Source organism: Lichenostomus cassidix, chromosome Z (assembly GCF_008360975.1).
Source record: "Lichenostomus cassidix isolate B80296 chromosome Z, HeHo_3.0, whole genome shotgun sequence".
NCBI lineage: Eukaryota > Metazoa > Chordata > Aves > Passeriformes > Meliphagidae > Lichenostomus > Lichenostomus cassidix.
This window is the reverse complement of record NC_139511.1, coordinates 51,501,014-51,512,973: the sequence shown is the minus strand read 5'-3', so window position 1 is coordinate 51,512,973 and position 11,960 is coordinate 51,501,014.

Genomic DNA, 11,960 nt, shown 5'->3' with positions numbered 1-11,960 from the left:
GAATGGTAAGACGCTGGCATAAAAGAGCAAAAAAGAAATACATATTTGGTAGTTCTTGGGAGAAGCTCATGTGAGGGCCAAAAAAAGGAAATGAGGGAAAAGCCCTTTGTTCCTGATGTGAGCTCTGAGTCTTTTTATTTGGATTTTCACTAATCAAGTTTCATACTTTCTACATGATCTTTCTCCTTAAGGCACAAATTTTTAAACCCAAAGGACTCACAGGGCAATAAATAAATAGATTATGTCCTCTGCTGTATAACTGATGTAATATATTTAATTATGTGAAGTTACAGCCTTAGCTAATTAGTTGACAAAAATACATTTTTTAAAGCCTTTCCTCTGGATTTTTTCATGGTACTGACGATGTTTGTTTTTTCTTTAGTTGCCTAATAATAAAAGGCTTTATAAAATGTTCATCAAGAGAAACATGACTAAATATGCATTTTCCTTTTGAACCATCTTTTCAAGGGAGCCTTACATACATCTTGCCAAAACACTTGCCATGATTTCTCGTGGGAAAGGTTCACTGCTGCATGTGCTGCCTGTACACAATTGCTTATGTTTGTCTCTTCAGGGAACTAAAACTGAATAGATCAATTTCAAGGGTACCTTGATGACTGGTAATGCATGAATATCAGTAAATACTGGTCTGATTTAGGTTTTTTTGTCTTAATACCTGAGAAAAGAAGCAGAACTGTGAACTCATAAACAGTTAGTACTCTCATGAACAATGAATTCAAGAGACAACATTAGAGAAGTGGGTTTTTATTGTATTTGCAGGATTTTATTTCATTTCAATCCTCAGTCCTCATTTCATTTCAGTTCTTGATTCTTCAGAGAGTGCAGAGATATCAGCTAGGAGCTGAGGGATTTGTCATACCTACAGCTAAGTGATTAATTTGAAATTGGAAGGACTTTCTGGTTGAGTCATAACCTCCAAAGACACCTCTTCTGCAATGCCAATATAAAGCATTTCCACCTTCTGCATGTGGCCACATATTATCATAACACTGTGAAACTCCCATTTGAGTTTGTCCAACATTTTCTGGCAAGAGCTAGAAGAAAAAAAGCTGCTTTCACCATGCCCCATTTTCCTGTTCTGCTGTACAGTGTTGCCCCATGAAAACCTGTGTCACTGGGTGGTGGGAAGAAACCAGATGAGATCTCCAGTACCCCATCACAGGTGATAAACTCAGTCAAGCCCTTCCTCAGAAGAAAAAGTGGATTTCAAAATGTTTTTCCCTAACAGCTGCTTCTTCAATGATGCAGCCAGGCAGGCACTTAGATAGGTGGTTGGACCAGTTACCAGAACCAAGGTTTGCTGGAAGTCCCAACATATGCCTATGTCCCCCAGGAGGGAATTTGTGTTTACATCCATAGGCAAGTAGAAGGCAGCAGCAGGTGCAGTGGCTCTCAGCTCAGGGGACCATGCTGATTGTGGTGACACTGGAGCCAGGGGCCTGCCTTGCTTGCCAAGGGTAGCCAGGAAACTCCTATGGACCTGGTGAGGCTCGGAAGAGGCTGGGATGTGCAGTGATTCTCAGCTCTCAGCAGCTGCCTCCAAATACCATCCCTAATTTCTTCAGCCTTGACTGTCTGTTTGTTAAGCCAATTTCATTTAGCCTTCAAGTGTAACTAATATTAAGATCTGTTTCATGTGCAGAAGGTAGGAGGTCCCAGAAGTTGCCTTACCTGGGAAGAATGATTCTGGAAATGAAGAGCCTCTCCATCACCACGGGCTTCTTGCTGTGTGCAAATTTTGCTTTGCAACTCAGGAAGGTGAGGAGTTGATCAGAAAGAACATAAAATGGCTTTTTTCTCATCACTAATGTCAAGGTCATGGCTAACATTTCCTTCTCCAGGAGCATGACTTATTTGTCTTCAGTTTCTTGTTTCTATCTGCTCTAGAACTATTATAATGGTGCTTTCTTCTGCTTTATTAGTGACTCAGTGGCTTTAAACTGGGAGTTTTTCAGTGATGTTAGACTAATATCTAATTGAAAATATTTTAATTGAAACCTGAATCCTGTTGACATTTTAATTTCACCTCTGACTCCAATAATTAATACATTAAATGGGCACTGAAATATCATGAGCAGCCAGTTTTGAAGTATTTTAAATTAAAAAAAAATTAGAACTAATTGAACATGACATTCTTTCAGAAAATACTGAAGTTCAGATGCACTGAATACCTACCCCCTTCCTTCTCCTGAGCACAAAAAGTATTTGTTTCTTTTAAACATCAAAATGTCATGAACGTGCCTTTCAACCACATTTGTTAAGAAACACGCTGAGGGGTGGCTAGAAGTAAACATGAGTTTTAAATGCTCTTAATTGTTTATCCTGCTCATTGTACAATCTTGTAGCTCATTCACCCCAAACAAGAAAACAAACAGTTATTTCCATGACTCACAAGCACTCAGAAAAAAATATGGAGCATTTAGATACTAATCTGAGGTTTTCTTGCTCCTTGAAGTAAAAGCACATTCACAGCTAGTAAAAAACCACTTTGGTCATAGCTGTAATCATAAAGGATTGGTGGTAATTGCATTCAGGAGCTCAAAATGTTGGTGCTGCTGTCTGCTCTTTCTTTTCTTCTATCCCAGTATTGGTCTTTGCCACATAATGGAGAAGACACAATCAAGTCTTTCAGTAAGGTAAATAGCCTGATCTCCTCCTTTGAAAGTTAAATAAGATTTAAGGGACCGAGTAGAGACCTTTACCAAATTTGTAATTTGGAAACAATTGCTGTTAATGAGCAGCTTTCTTACAAAACACACAAACCACTTTTCATTCCCATTCCTATTCTGCCAATGCAGTAAAAGGCATCTGAAATGTCAAGATTTGGTTTCATTTAGTCAACATTAATTTTTATTCATCAGTTGAGGGATTTAGTAAGGAACAGTTTCTAAAGGAAAGATGAGTGGGGCATCTGATGCATCCTTTTGACTGTGAAGCCTTAGACAAGACAAACATGTGGAGACCATGAGAGGAAACAACAGCAAAGACAGAAACTGCAGTTCCATTTCTGGTAATGGGGCTCTTATTCTCAACTTCACTGCAAAATTCTGGTGTGAAACACTTAAATCTCTTTTTCTGACTTTCTCTGGTCTCACAAGGTCATATGGAACTTTTAAGGTCACCCATCTTATGGATTTTTGGGTCAAAGGCTCAGCTCACTGGCGAAAGATACAGACTAGGGCATGCTGAGAAGAAGAAAAAAGTCAACTAATGTGATAAAGGAAAGTGATCTGAGATGAGGGAGAGCGCTCAGATCTCCCACCCCACTGAGGACACAACTGTCTCTACAGGAGCTGGCAGCATCTTGCTGAACATAGTGGCCAGTTCTGGATAGTTTTGTACGGTCACTGAGGCCACTCCAGTCTGGGAACACCCAGGCCATCTGGGTCTCCAGGTCTTGGAGATTCTTCTCTGGAGCATACCAGCACATCTGACATATATGGCCCAGCATATGACATCAGCTGCTGCAGGATTCTCAGCCAGGCTGCTGTAAAGGGAACATCAGAGGTGGGACAGCATGGAGATAGCACCTTTTGGTGACCTTGGCTGAATGATGTCTTTCAGCCACATGTTTGTTGTCTATTTTACTGCTGGAAATGTTAGTTTGACTTGCAATCATGACATGGTTTTACAGCTCTGTGTCCCTTGTGTCTGAGGGACATCTGAGGGTACAAGTCCTACTGGTGTCTGATTTTTGGCAGAGTAAGCTAGTCACATGCAGGCTGGTCCATGCTGCCTGGAAGAAACTGCTCTCTGAAACATGCACAGGTCTTGTACTGAAGAGATCTGGTACACAGCAAAGGCTGGCAGCAGGTCAACACTTGCCCAGGCTGGTTGTTCATCAGCCCCATTTGGTTGCTGGCACCCTCTAATTAAATAATATAAATATTTTCAGTGAATCTCAAGAGTCAGCATACAGGATAACAAATCAATGCTGTTCCATTAACATGTCCTTGTGCTTTATGAACTTAACTGAACTGCAAAAACAAGGGAGAATACTTCTCTGTGTTTTGCTCTCCACAAAGTAGCTACATTTCAGCATACAGTTTTGACCTACAGATTTTCTCTACTTGCAATTACCTTTGTTTGATGCATGCAAACTCACGTTGGGACTTAGAATAACTCTATATTATCTACTTGAATGATCTCTGCTATTCAAGTCCGGTACCACTGGACTCCAGTTCCTACAAACATATAAAAGTACTATCTCCTTCCACTTGATTCAAGAATCAGTAAAAATAAATGGACTTTATTTATTTATTTATTAGAGAAACCTAATATCATTACAGGTAAAAGATGATCACACTATTTATCCCTGCAATCATTCTCTTTAAGCCAGCATGGAAGAAAAAAGGGTGGGGAATTTTGGATCCTTGCCAGGATCCTTGTTACAGACCAATTTATTTTTCGTTATTTAATAGACAATGTTGAAAACACAAATATCAGTGGGATAAAAAATCATTTATGTAAGTAGCAGTGGGAAAACTCTGCGATAAACCAAAGGGGAGACTAATCCCCTAACAGAGAGGAGTGAGTAATCACAGCTGAGTCAGACAGAGCAAGGTTTCACTGGGTGCTAAATGCGTCCATGAAGAGCTGAGCATTTCTAATCCTGTGACAGTGGTCACTACAGGCAAGGCAGGACCTTCATGAGCACCAGGACAATTTGGAGAAGACAAGTGAAAGGGCTGCTTGAATTTCTAATGAAGCCTAACCAAGTGGCTTTTTTATTATCTGTGTGATGAGAGTTATCACTGAGCAATATATAACTGGGGGTAAAAGTGCTCCATGTCAGTCCTGCAAAAAAAGGAAAAAGAATCATTACTATGCATTTCTTTAAAAAGGTCAGATAATCTGTTCAAGAGTGCTATTAAGCCAGAAACAACATTATCTAGAACAAGCGACATATTTCCAATGCTCAGCTAAGATTGTGCCACTTTATAACTCTTGCTAAAGGTGTGCATGATCAAGAGAGAGTTTAGTATGCCATTTCACTGGGGAGCTATTTGCCTTCTGGTATTTATTGCAGCTTGCATAAATAGAGGATGAGGGGGATGTTGATTCGGAGTCTTTTTCCTAGGTACTAATACTGAAGAAAACAAAACAGGTGGGTGGCTAGGCCCCAGAGTGTGCTCTGAAGGCTGCAAAGGGAAATTGTCTCCTTTAACATGTTCCATTTGCAATCTTCTGTCTAATGAGTTGTCCCTGGAAAGCAAAGGTGTGTTCCAAAGCACTATCAGATTCTTAGACAGCTGTTGTTCCCCATTGTTCCCAACAAACTGGGAAGGCTCAGGCTGTTCCAGCAACCTGTAACTGCCAGAAGGAGGAGATTGTTTTTTCACCTTCTCCCAGCCTCAGTTACTCACACCTGCCCCCAGATTGCAGTGGCTCACTGAGTCCTTTGCTAAGCTGCACTGTCTCGCTGGCTTAGCAGGGACTGATGTGACAGATCCTCCATGTGAGTGGCACAGAGGAAGGTCAGACACACTGGAGAAGCCAGAAGAAGGGAAGAGGAGGACATGAGCAATGTGACTCCAGCCTCAGTCACTAGCATCCTCTGACATCTCAGTAGAGCAGACGAAACCTTCTCTTTTCCTGGCTTGTTTTATTTTTAAAGGAGAAGTAAACAGCTTTAAGCCCTCCCTTCTCCCTGTCTCCACCATCATGAGGGGATGATGATGATGATGATGATATGAACACAACTTACCTGCTGGCTTCTTTTGCTGGTGTGTCTTGTGTAGGCTCCCAGCAGCTCCCCTTGGATAGTTTGGGGTCTGTGTGCTTCCTGGCAGTTGTGGTGCTCACTTATCTTCACTGCTCCTGAGGCTCATCCAGTCTTGGGGGAAAAAGCAAAAGGGTGAAAATAAGCCATGCTGCAGATTCCAGAATGTTCACTGCTAAACACAGGCTTGACAAATAATGCTCTATCAGTATCAATGCACATCAGTGACCATATTGTTCAGTCTTGCATTTGGGAGTGCTTTCCAATTAAAAGCAAATTGCTGAAAGAGACGTTCAAATTGGTTTCACTGAAGAAGAAGAAATGAAGGGAAGCTACTTGAGATCTGACAAAAGCTGAAGTGATTTGTAAGCATGAAGCACACAAGATAACATTTAATTAACCATGGCAAAAATAGAACATCACTTTGAATTTACGTAAGTTCTCTTGTTCTACATATGAGCAATGCCCTTTCTTTAAGATTCTCTTTTCAGAAAAATATGTTAACCCTCCATTCTTGTAGATGATATGCCAGTCACAGGTTGGGCAACATTTCCCCTCCCTTTTTTGAAGGGAGATTTCAATACTCACATGTAGGGTACCCACACAGTATGTTCCAAAAAATCTCAATCAAATAATTTCCCCTAAAGCAGTGGAAATGACTGTTTGTATAGTAGAAATTACAAATAAATCTTTATATCTGACTGAGCAGAAACTTGTTTATCAACTGCTACTTGAATATGAAACATCTCTGTGGCTTAATCAAGTATGGTGATCAGAGGCCCCAGAGCACGTGAAGAAGCTGGGATGCCTGCAACTCAGCTGACAGGCTGACAGTCCTGGGCCCTCTGATCACCAGAGCCAAATGAACAGGGGTTTCGTGCCAGTCATCTGATCCATTTTGGATGCCTGCTGTTCCCAAGCACTGTTTCTCCCTGCTGACTGGTGAGAGGACCCTGACACTGTGGATGACTGCAATTATGCAGATTATTCAATGAGACAGATCTTGAGAAGGTCTTGGCTCAGAGCATGCCTCCCAGACCCATTATTACCCCAGTGATCACTACAGGTGGGAAACCCTTTCCCACAACCTCTGCTCAGCACACAGTGTGACAGTATTGCTGTCTGGAATTTCCATCCTGCATCAGAACGCCACTGTTGGGACTCCACTGAAATGGTCATTAGCTTTGCACCAGAACCCTCTGCAACCCCTGTGGCAGGCTGCCTCTCCCTTTGCAGTGATGCTGGGCAAGTTGTCTCCCTGAGGACACCCTTCCTGCCCACCTGCTTTGATGGTAGGCTGACGACAGAACAGCAGCTGTTTAGTAGGATCCATGGTGTGGGACAGGGTGCCTACCTTATTCACTGCTCCTCCTAGTAGCTAGGAAAAACTGCAGTATTTAGTAGTAATAGTAAGTTGTATAGGAATAAGTAGTTAACCCACTAGTGGTCCATAACTAATTATACATGGCAATTAATCAATTCTGCAGGAAACATGAGCATATGTGGGATCTATTTGTGTGATCTTATTATTCAGAATTAAGGTGTGCTCCAGTTTTTTGTGACAGTTGTTGTAAAGTTGGTGGCAGAACTGATGGCTTTTCGATGATGGGGTCTCCTAATTGTACTCCTGGGTTATGATGAACCAGCTTGGCCTTTTCCAAATTATTTTCCTTTTGCATTTGATGCAATACAGACTCCAATATCTATCTGACTTTGAGGTGTCCTCTATAAAGTATGCAAATACACACCTGTCAGAACTTTTCCTCCTGCTCCACTTTTCCTTAATAAGACAGTAAGAACAACTGTCCAAATCAGCTAAGAGATGGGAACACACTCTCATGGTTCATATTCCTCAATTAAGCTGTTTTTGGATAAGAGTGAGCCACAACCACTGGGACAAATCCCCCAGGATTCAGTCTAGCTCATTCTTCATTTTAGATTAGATCATTTAAACACCATTTCCATTGTATCCTCAGTTCCCCAAAAAATCCCAGTCTCCACTGCCTGTAGAGATTGACAGCTCAGATGGGCTGAGAATGAGCACGTTTCTTGTTTTTGTAATATCCATTATCTGTGTTCAATCTAACCAGATTATGATAGTACACACAGAGCTATTTCCATGTTTCGTGAAGAATCTATTTCTAATATGAAAAATACTGTATTTGGACAGGTAGGCCTGATATAGCTGTAGTGACAAATGGATCAGCCAAAAACAATCTCCTTCCAAAAATAGCTACATGTTTGGATGTAATGAGATGATAAATGTGGGTGTCAGCTGCATTAAGAATGGACTTTATTATGCAGGGATGGCTCTATAAAGCTTCCCAGATTTACTTATTTTCTGCCTCTTATTTTGAGGATCCAATTCTTCCTGTTTCTAAGCTGGTCTTTTCTATTTTTTGTCATTTCCTCAACTTAAAGGAACCCAGTGTACTTTAACAGGACTCTTTTTTCCCCAGTAATACTAGTAATATGACTTCTTTCCACAGCTTCAGCTCAACCCAGGAGCTTGCAGTAGCATGAAGACAAATGATTTTTAGTCTGCCTACACATTTCCAATGGTGAGGCTGGAGCTCAACTGATTAAACAGGCAGAGACTCCGTTTGGTTATGACTTCATTTGAGACACTTCATTTTTGCCTTCCAATTCATTGTTGTATCTGGCAGGACTGGAGGTGAATTTACTGTAACTCAAATTCAGCTATGGCAGGATAAGAAGCATGTGTTATCAATCTCATTTGCCTTGCAATATGGCCAGATTTCCAAAACAAAATATTTTTAAGAGAAAACAGAAACTTGCTTCTGTGTTTGGACCTCCTTCAAAAGTCACCCAGGTTAATGCTCAGTTTACTCTAACACCTGCATTTGAGCAGGATTGAAAGCAACAGCTACTTAGAGATATTGCTGATTTTGTCACACCTTGTATTCTCAGAGTAACAACAACAAAATGCTTTGAACCTCCTTGTTGTCCTATCTGCTTGGTGTAGTCCTCGGGCCCAAAAAACTCATCAGAAGAGTACTTTTCCCTTCTGAAAACAGACTTCCTAATTCAAAAGCCTGTGAAATCTTTCCAGAGAGGTTAGGGTTTGATTGTATCCCCACACACCCAGCTCCATACTGAAGGGCTTTTTGGGATCTGCAAAATCCACATGCAGATACTTCTGATACCAGGAAGTGCCTGGTTTGCTTGAAGTAGGTGACAGCTGTAGGTCATGGAGCTGCAGGTGTCCAGCTCCTGCTGAGCCATGCACCTTGTGTGACTTCTCACCACTGGAAGGGGCTTCGGACTGGGGAAAGCCAGGCAGGATCAGCTGAGACTCTCAGCAAGTACCCGCATCAGTGTAATTGAACCACTGACATCTGAGCAAGCTAGCAGAAGGAGTCACCAGTGTTCACCTTCTGTGTCTGTGCTCAGCCTATTCTACTGTGCTGTAGATATCTGCTGGTATCTGTCAGTTAATTAAAGCTGAGTTTTCCAAAGACAGTGATTGTGCTTCAGACAAATTATTATTATTATTTTATCATCTGCCATTATGATAATTCTGTAATTTTTGTTTTTCTTGTGTGATAAGTACTCCATCATCCCCTCTACTATTGCCTCAGATTGTTTTAAAAACCGAGCTTTATATAATGTTTTATTTGAATACATGCCAGTGCCTTTCTCTAGCTGCACATGTGCAGGGTATGTGCAGTGGTCAGTGGGTCCTTATGATGGTCACACTGAATGACAGGGCAGCTTCTGCTGCTCTCCTCCACAAAGGAGAGCCCTCTCCAAGCACCTCCTCACCACCATCAGTGGGAAGCATCCCAGGGTAGGAGAAGAGCAGAAATTATCCACATTTGACAAGTTTGCTCAGACTCCCAGAACCACTGGAAAGAAGGAGTCTGTGGTCTTCTCTCATGGGGCTCAAGGAGTCTGGGCAAGGCAGAGCAAAGGATGGTACCAGGGGAAAGGAGGAGAGCTGGGGTGCTGTGTATGTGAGCCTAAAGTTCAGAGGATGTTTCTCCTTTGGCTTTGGAGCATGTCAGCTCCTGGCAGAAGCAATGAGGCACTCCTCATACAGCTTCTCCTCTGGGCCCTTTCCCTTCTTCAGCACCCTCCTCTGGATGCTCTCTAATAGCTTTGTATCTTTCTTACGTTGTGGCACCCAAAGCTGCCCCCAGCACTGGAGGTGAGGCTGCCCCAGTGCAGAGCAGAGCAGGACAATCCCCTCCCTTCCAGGCTGACCATGCTGTGCCTGATGCCCCCGAGGACAGGGTTGGCCCTCCTGGCTGCCAGGGCACAGTGGGTGCCAAGTGGTGGGACGTCTGTGAGGAATGTGCCCTTCATGAAACAAACATCATATGCTTGACCTGAAGGACGTGCTCAGGGGTCTTCAAAATGCTGTGTGAGTCCTGATGAGGGACACTGAGCACCAATATATAGATGAAAGGCTTGGTTATAAATGTGCTTGCTTTCCTGTTGAGGGGCAAAGTTATAAAAAAAACTATTAGTCAACACTGTAATTGATGGTTTGATGGTAATTTGCTGCAGCACGGTACCATGAATATCAATTTTATTCAAAAGAACAGATAATGAAAACTTTTCATTTTGTAGTGACTCACGTGGAATACACTGCATTTCCTTTAATAGGAAATGATGTGCGTACAAAATCCATAGTTGCTATGATTAGTTGTTGCTGATCTTTAAAGATAAGAAGCAAAGTGGGGGAAAAAAATTGAAAACTGTGTCAATTTATCAACAAGAAAGTTACTCAGATACCAGAAGTAATGAGTCTCTGAATAAAAATGACTATAATGAATCACTTCCTTGAAGTATAATTTAGCTGTGTTTAGAACTGAGTAAGTATAGCTTTGAGGTCCTAAGAAGTGTATATTTCATGAAGGCAAATGAAATTTCTTAGAGTCATTAGAAATTAGTTTGATCTCTGTAACATAATTGGTACTACATGTATTCCAGTGCAGGATAATGGTGTTCAGAGCTTTTATTACCCCATGTGCAAAAAATAATGTAGTCCCTACAGATACAGAAAATCTACTTGGCATGTGAAGCCAGTGCAGTGTGATGGCAATGGAGATGTATTTTAAATGTGCAGGAGCAGACATTAAGTGGGAAGCAGGTTATAACAATCAAGCACCTAGTGTGTTCTGCAAATCTACTTTCCTTACTATTCAGTTTTCGCTCAACTCCTCCCTAACTATAGATCAAAACTTCACCAGAGAAAGGAGGGCATGATTTCACAGACTCAGTGTTAGCAGAGAAGATACTTAGAAGACGTTTTAGAAGTTGCTCAGACTGCCATTCAGAAAGACCAGACTTGTCTTGCTCTGAGTTCTTATTTTCATTGTCAGTTGTGCAAGATGCAAATCAACATAATTTTAGTGGAAAAACTTTAACTTCAAAAAATTATTGTGTGTTACTACAGGGAGTTGCACATTACTGCCAATGATTTTTTTTTTCGGTTACTGCTTTATGAAGAAAGAGTCTAATTCTGGGAATAGATTGTCACTTCACAAAGCAAGAAATCATTGTAATATCTCACTGTTGTCAGTCTTTCTAAGTTACAATTGTTCTCCTGAGTTTTTATCTACAAAGACAGAAATCAATAGAATCAAGGAATCATAAAATATCCTGAGTTGGAAGGAAACAATAAGAATCAAAGTCCATGTCCTGGCACTGCGCAGGGTATCCCTGTGAGTCACACCATGTGCCTGAGAGCATTGTCCAAAAGCTTTTTGAACTCTGTCAGGCTGGTGCTGTGACCACTTCTCTGGGGAGGCTCTTCCAGTGCCCAACCACTCTCTGGGTGAAGGACCTTTTTCTGATGTCCAGCCTAAACTTCCCCTGACACAACTTCAAGCCATTCCCTTGGGTCCTGTCACTGGTCACACCACAGAGAAGAGATCAGTGCCTGCCTACCCTCTTCCCCTCACGAGGAAGCTCTAACTGCAATGAGGTCTCCCCTCAGTCTCCTTCAGGCTGAACCAAGTGACCTCAGCTGCTCCTCATAAGGCTTCACCTGAACGCCCTTCACTGCCTTTGCTGCCCTCCTTTGGACACTTTGGAGTAGCTTTATGTCTTTCTTACATTGTGGCACCCAAAGGTGCCCCCAGCACTGGAGGTGAGGCTGCCCCAGTGCAGAGCAGAGCAGAGCAGAGCAGGACATTCCCCTCCCTTCCAGGCTGGCCATGCTGTGCCTGATGCCCCCCAGGACAGG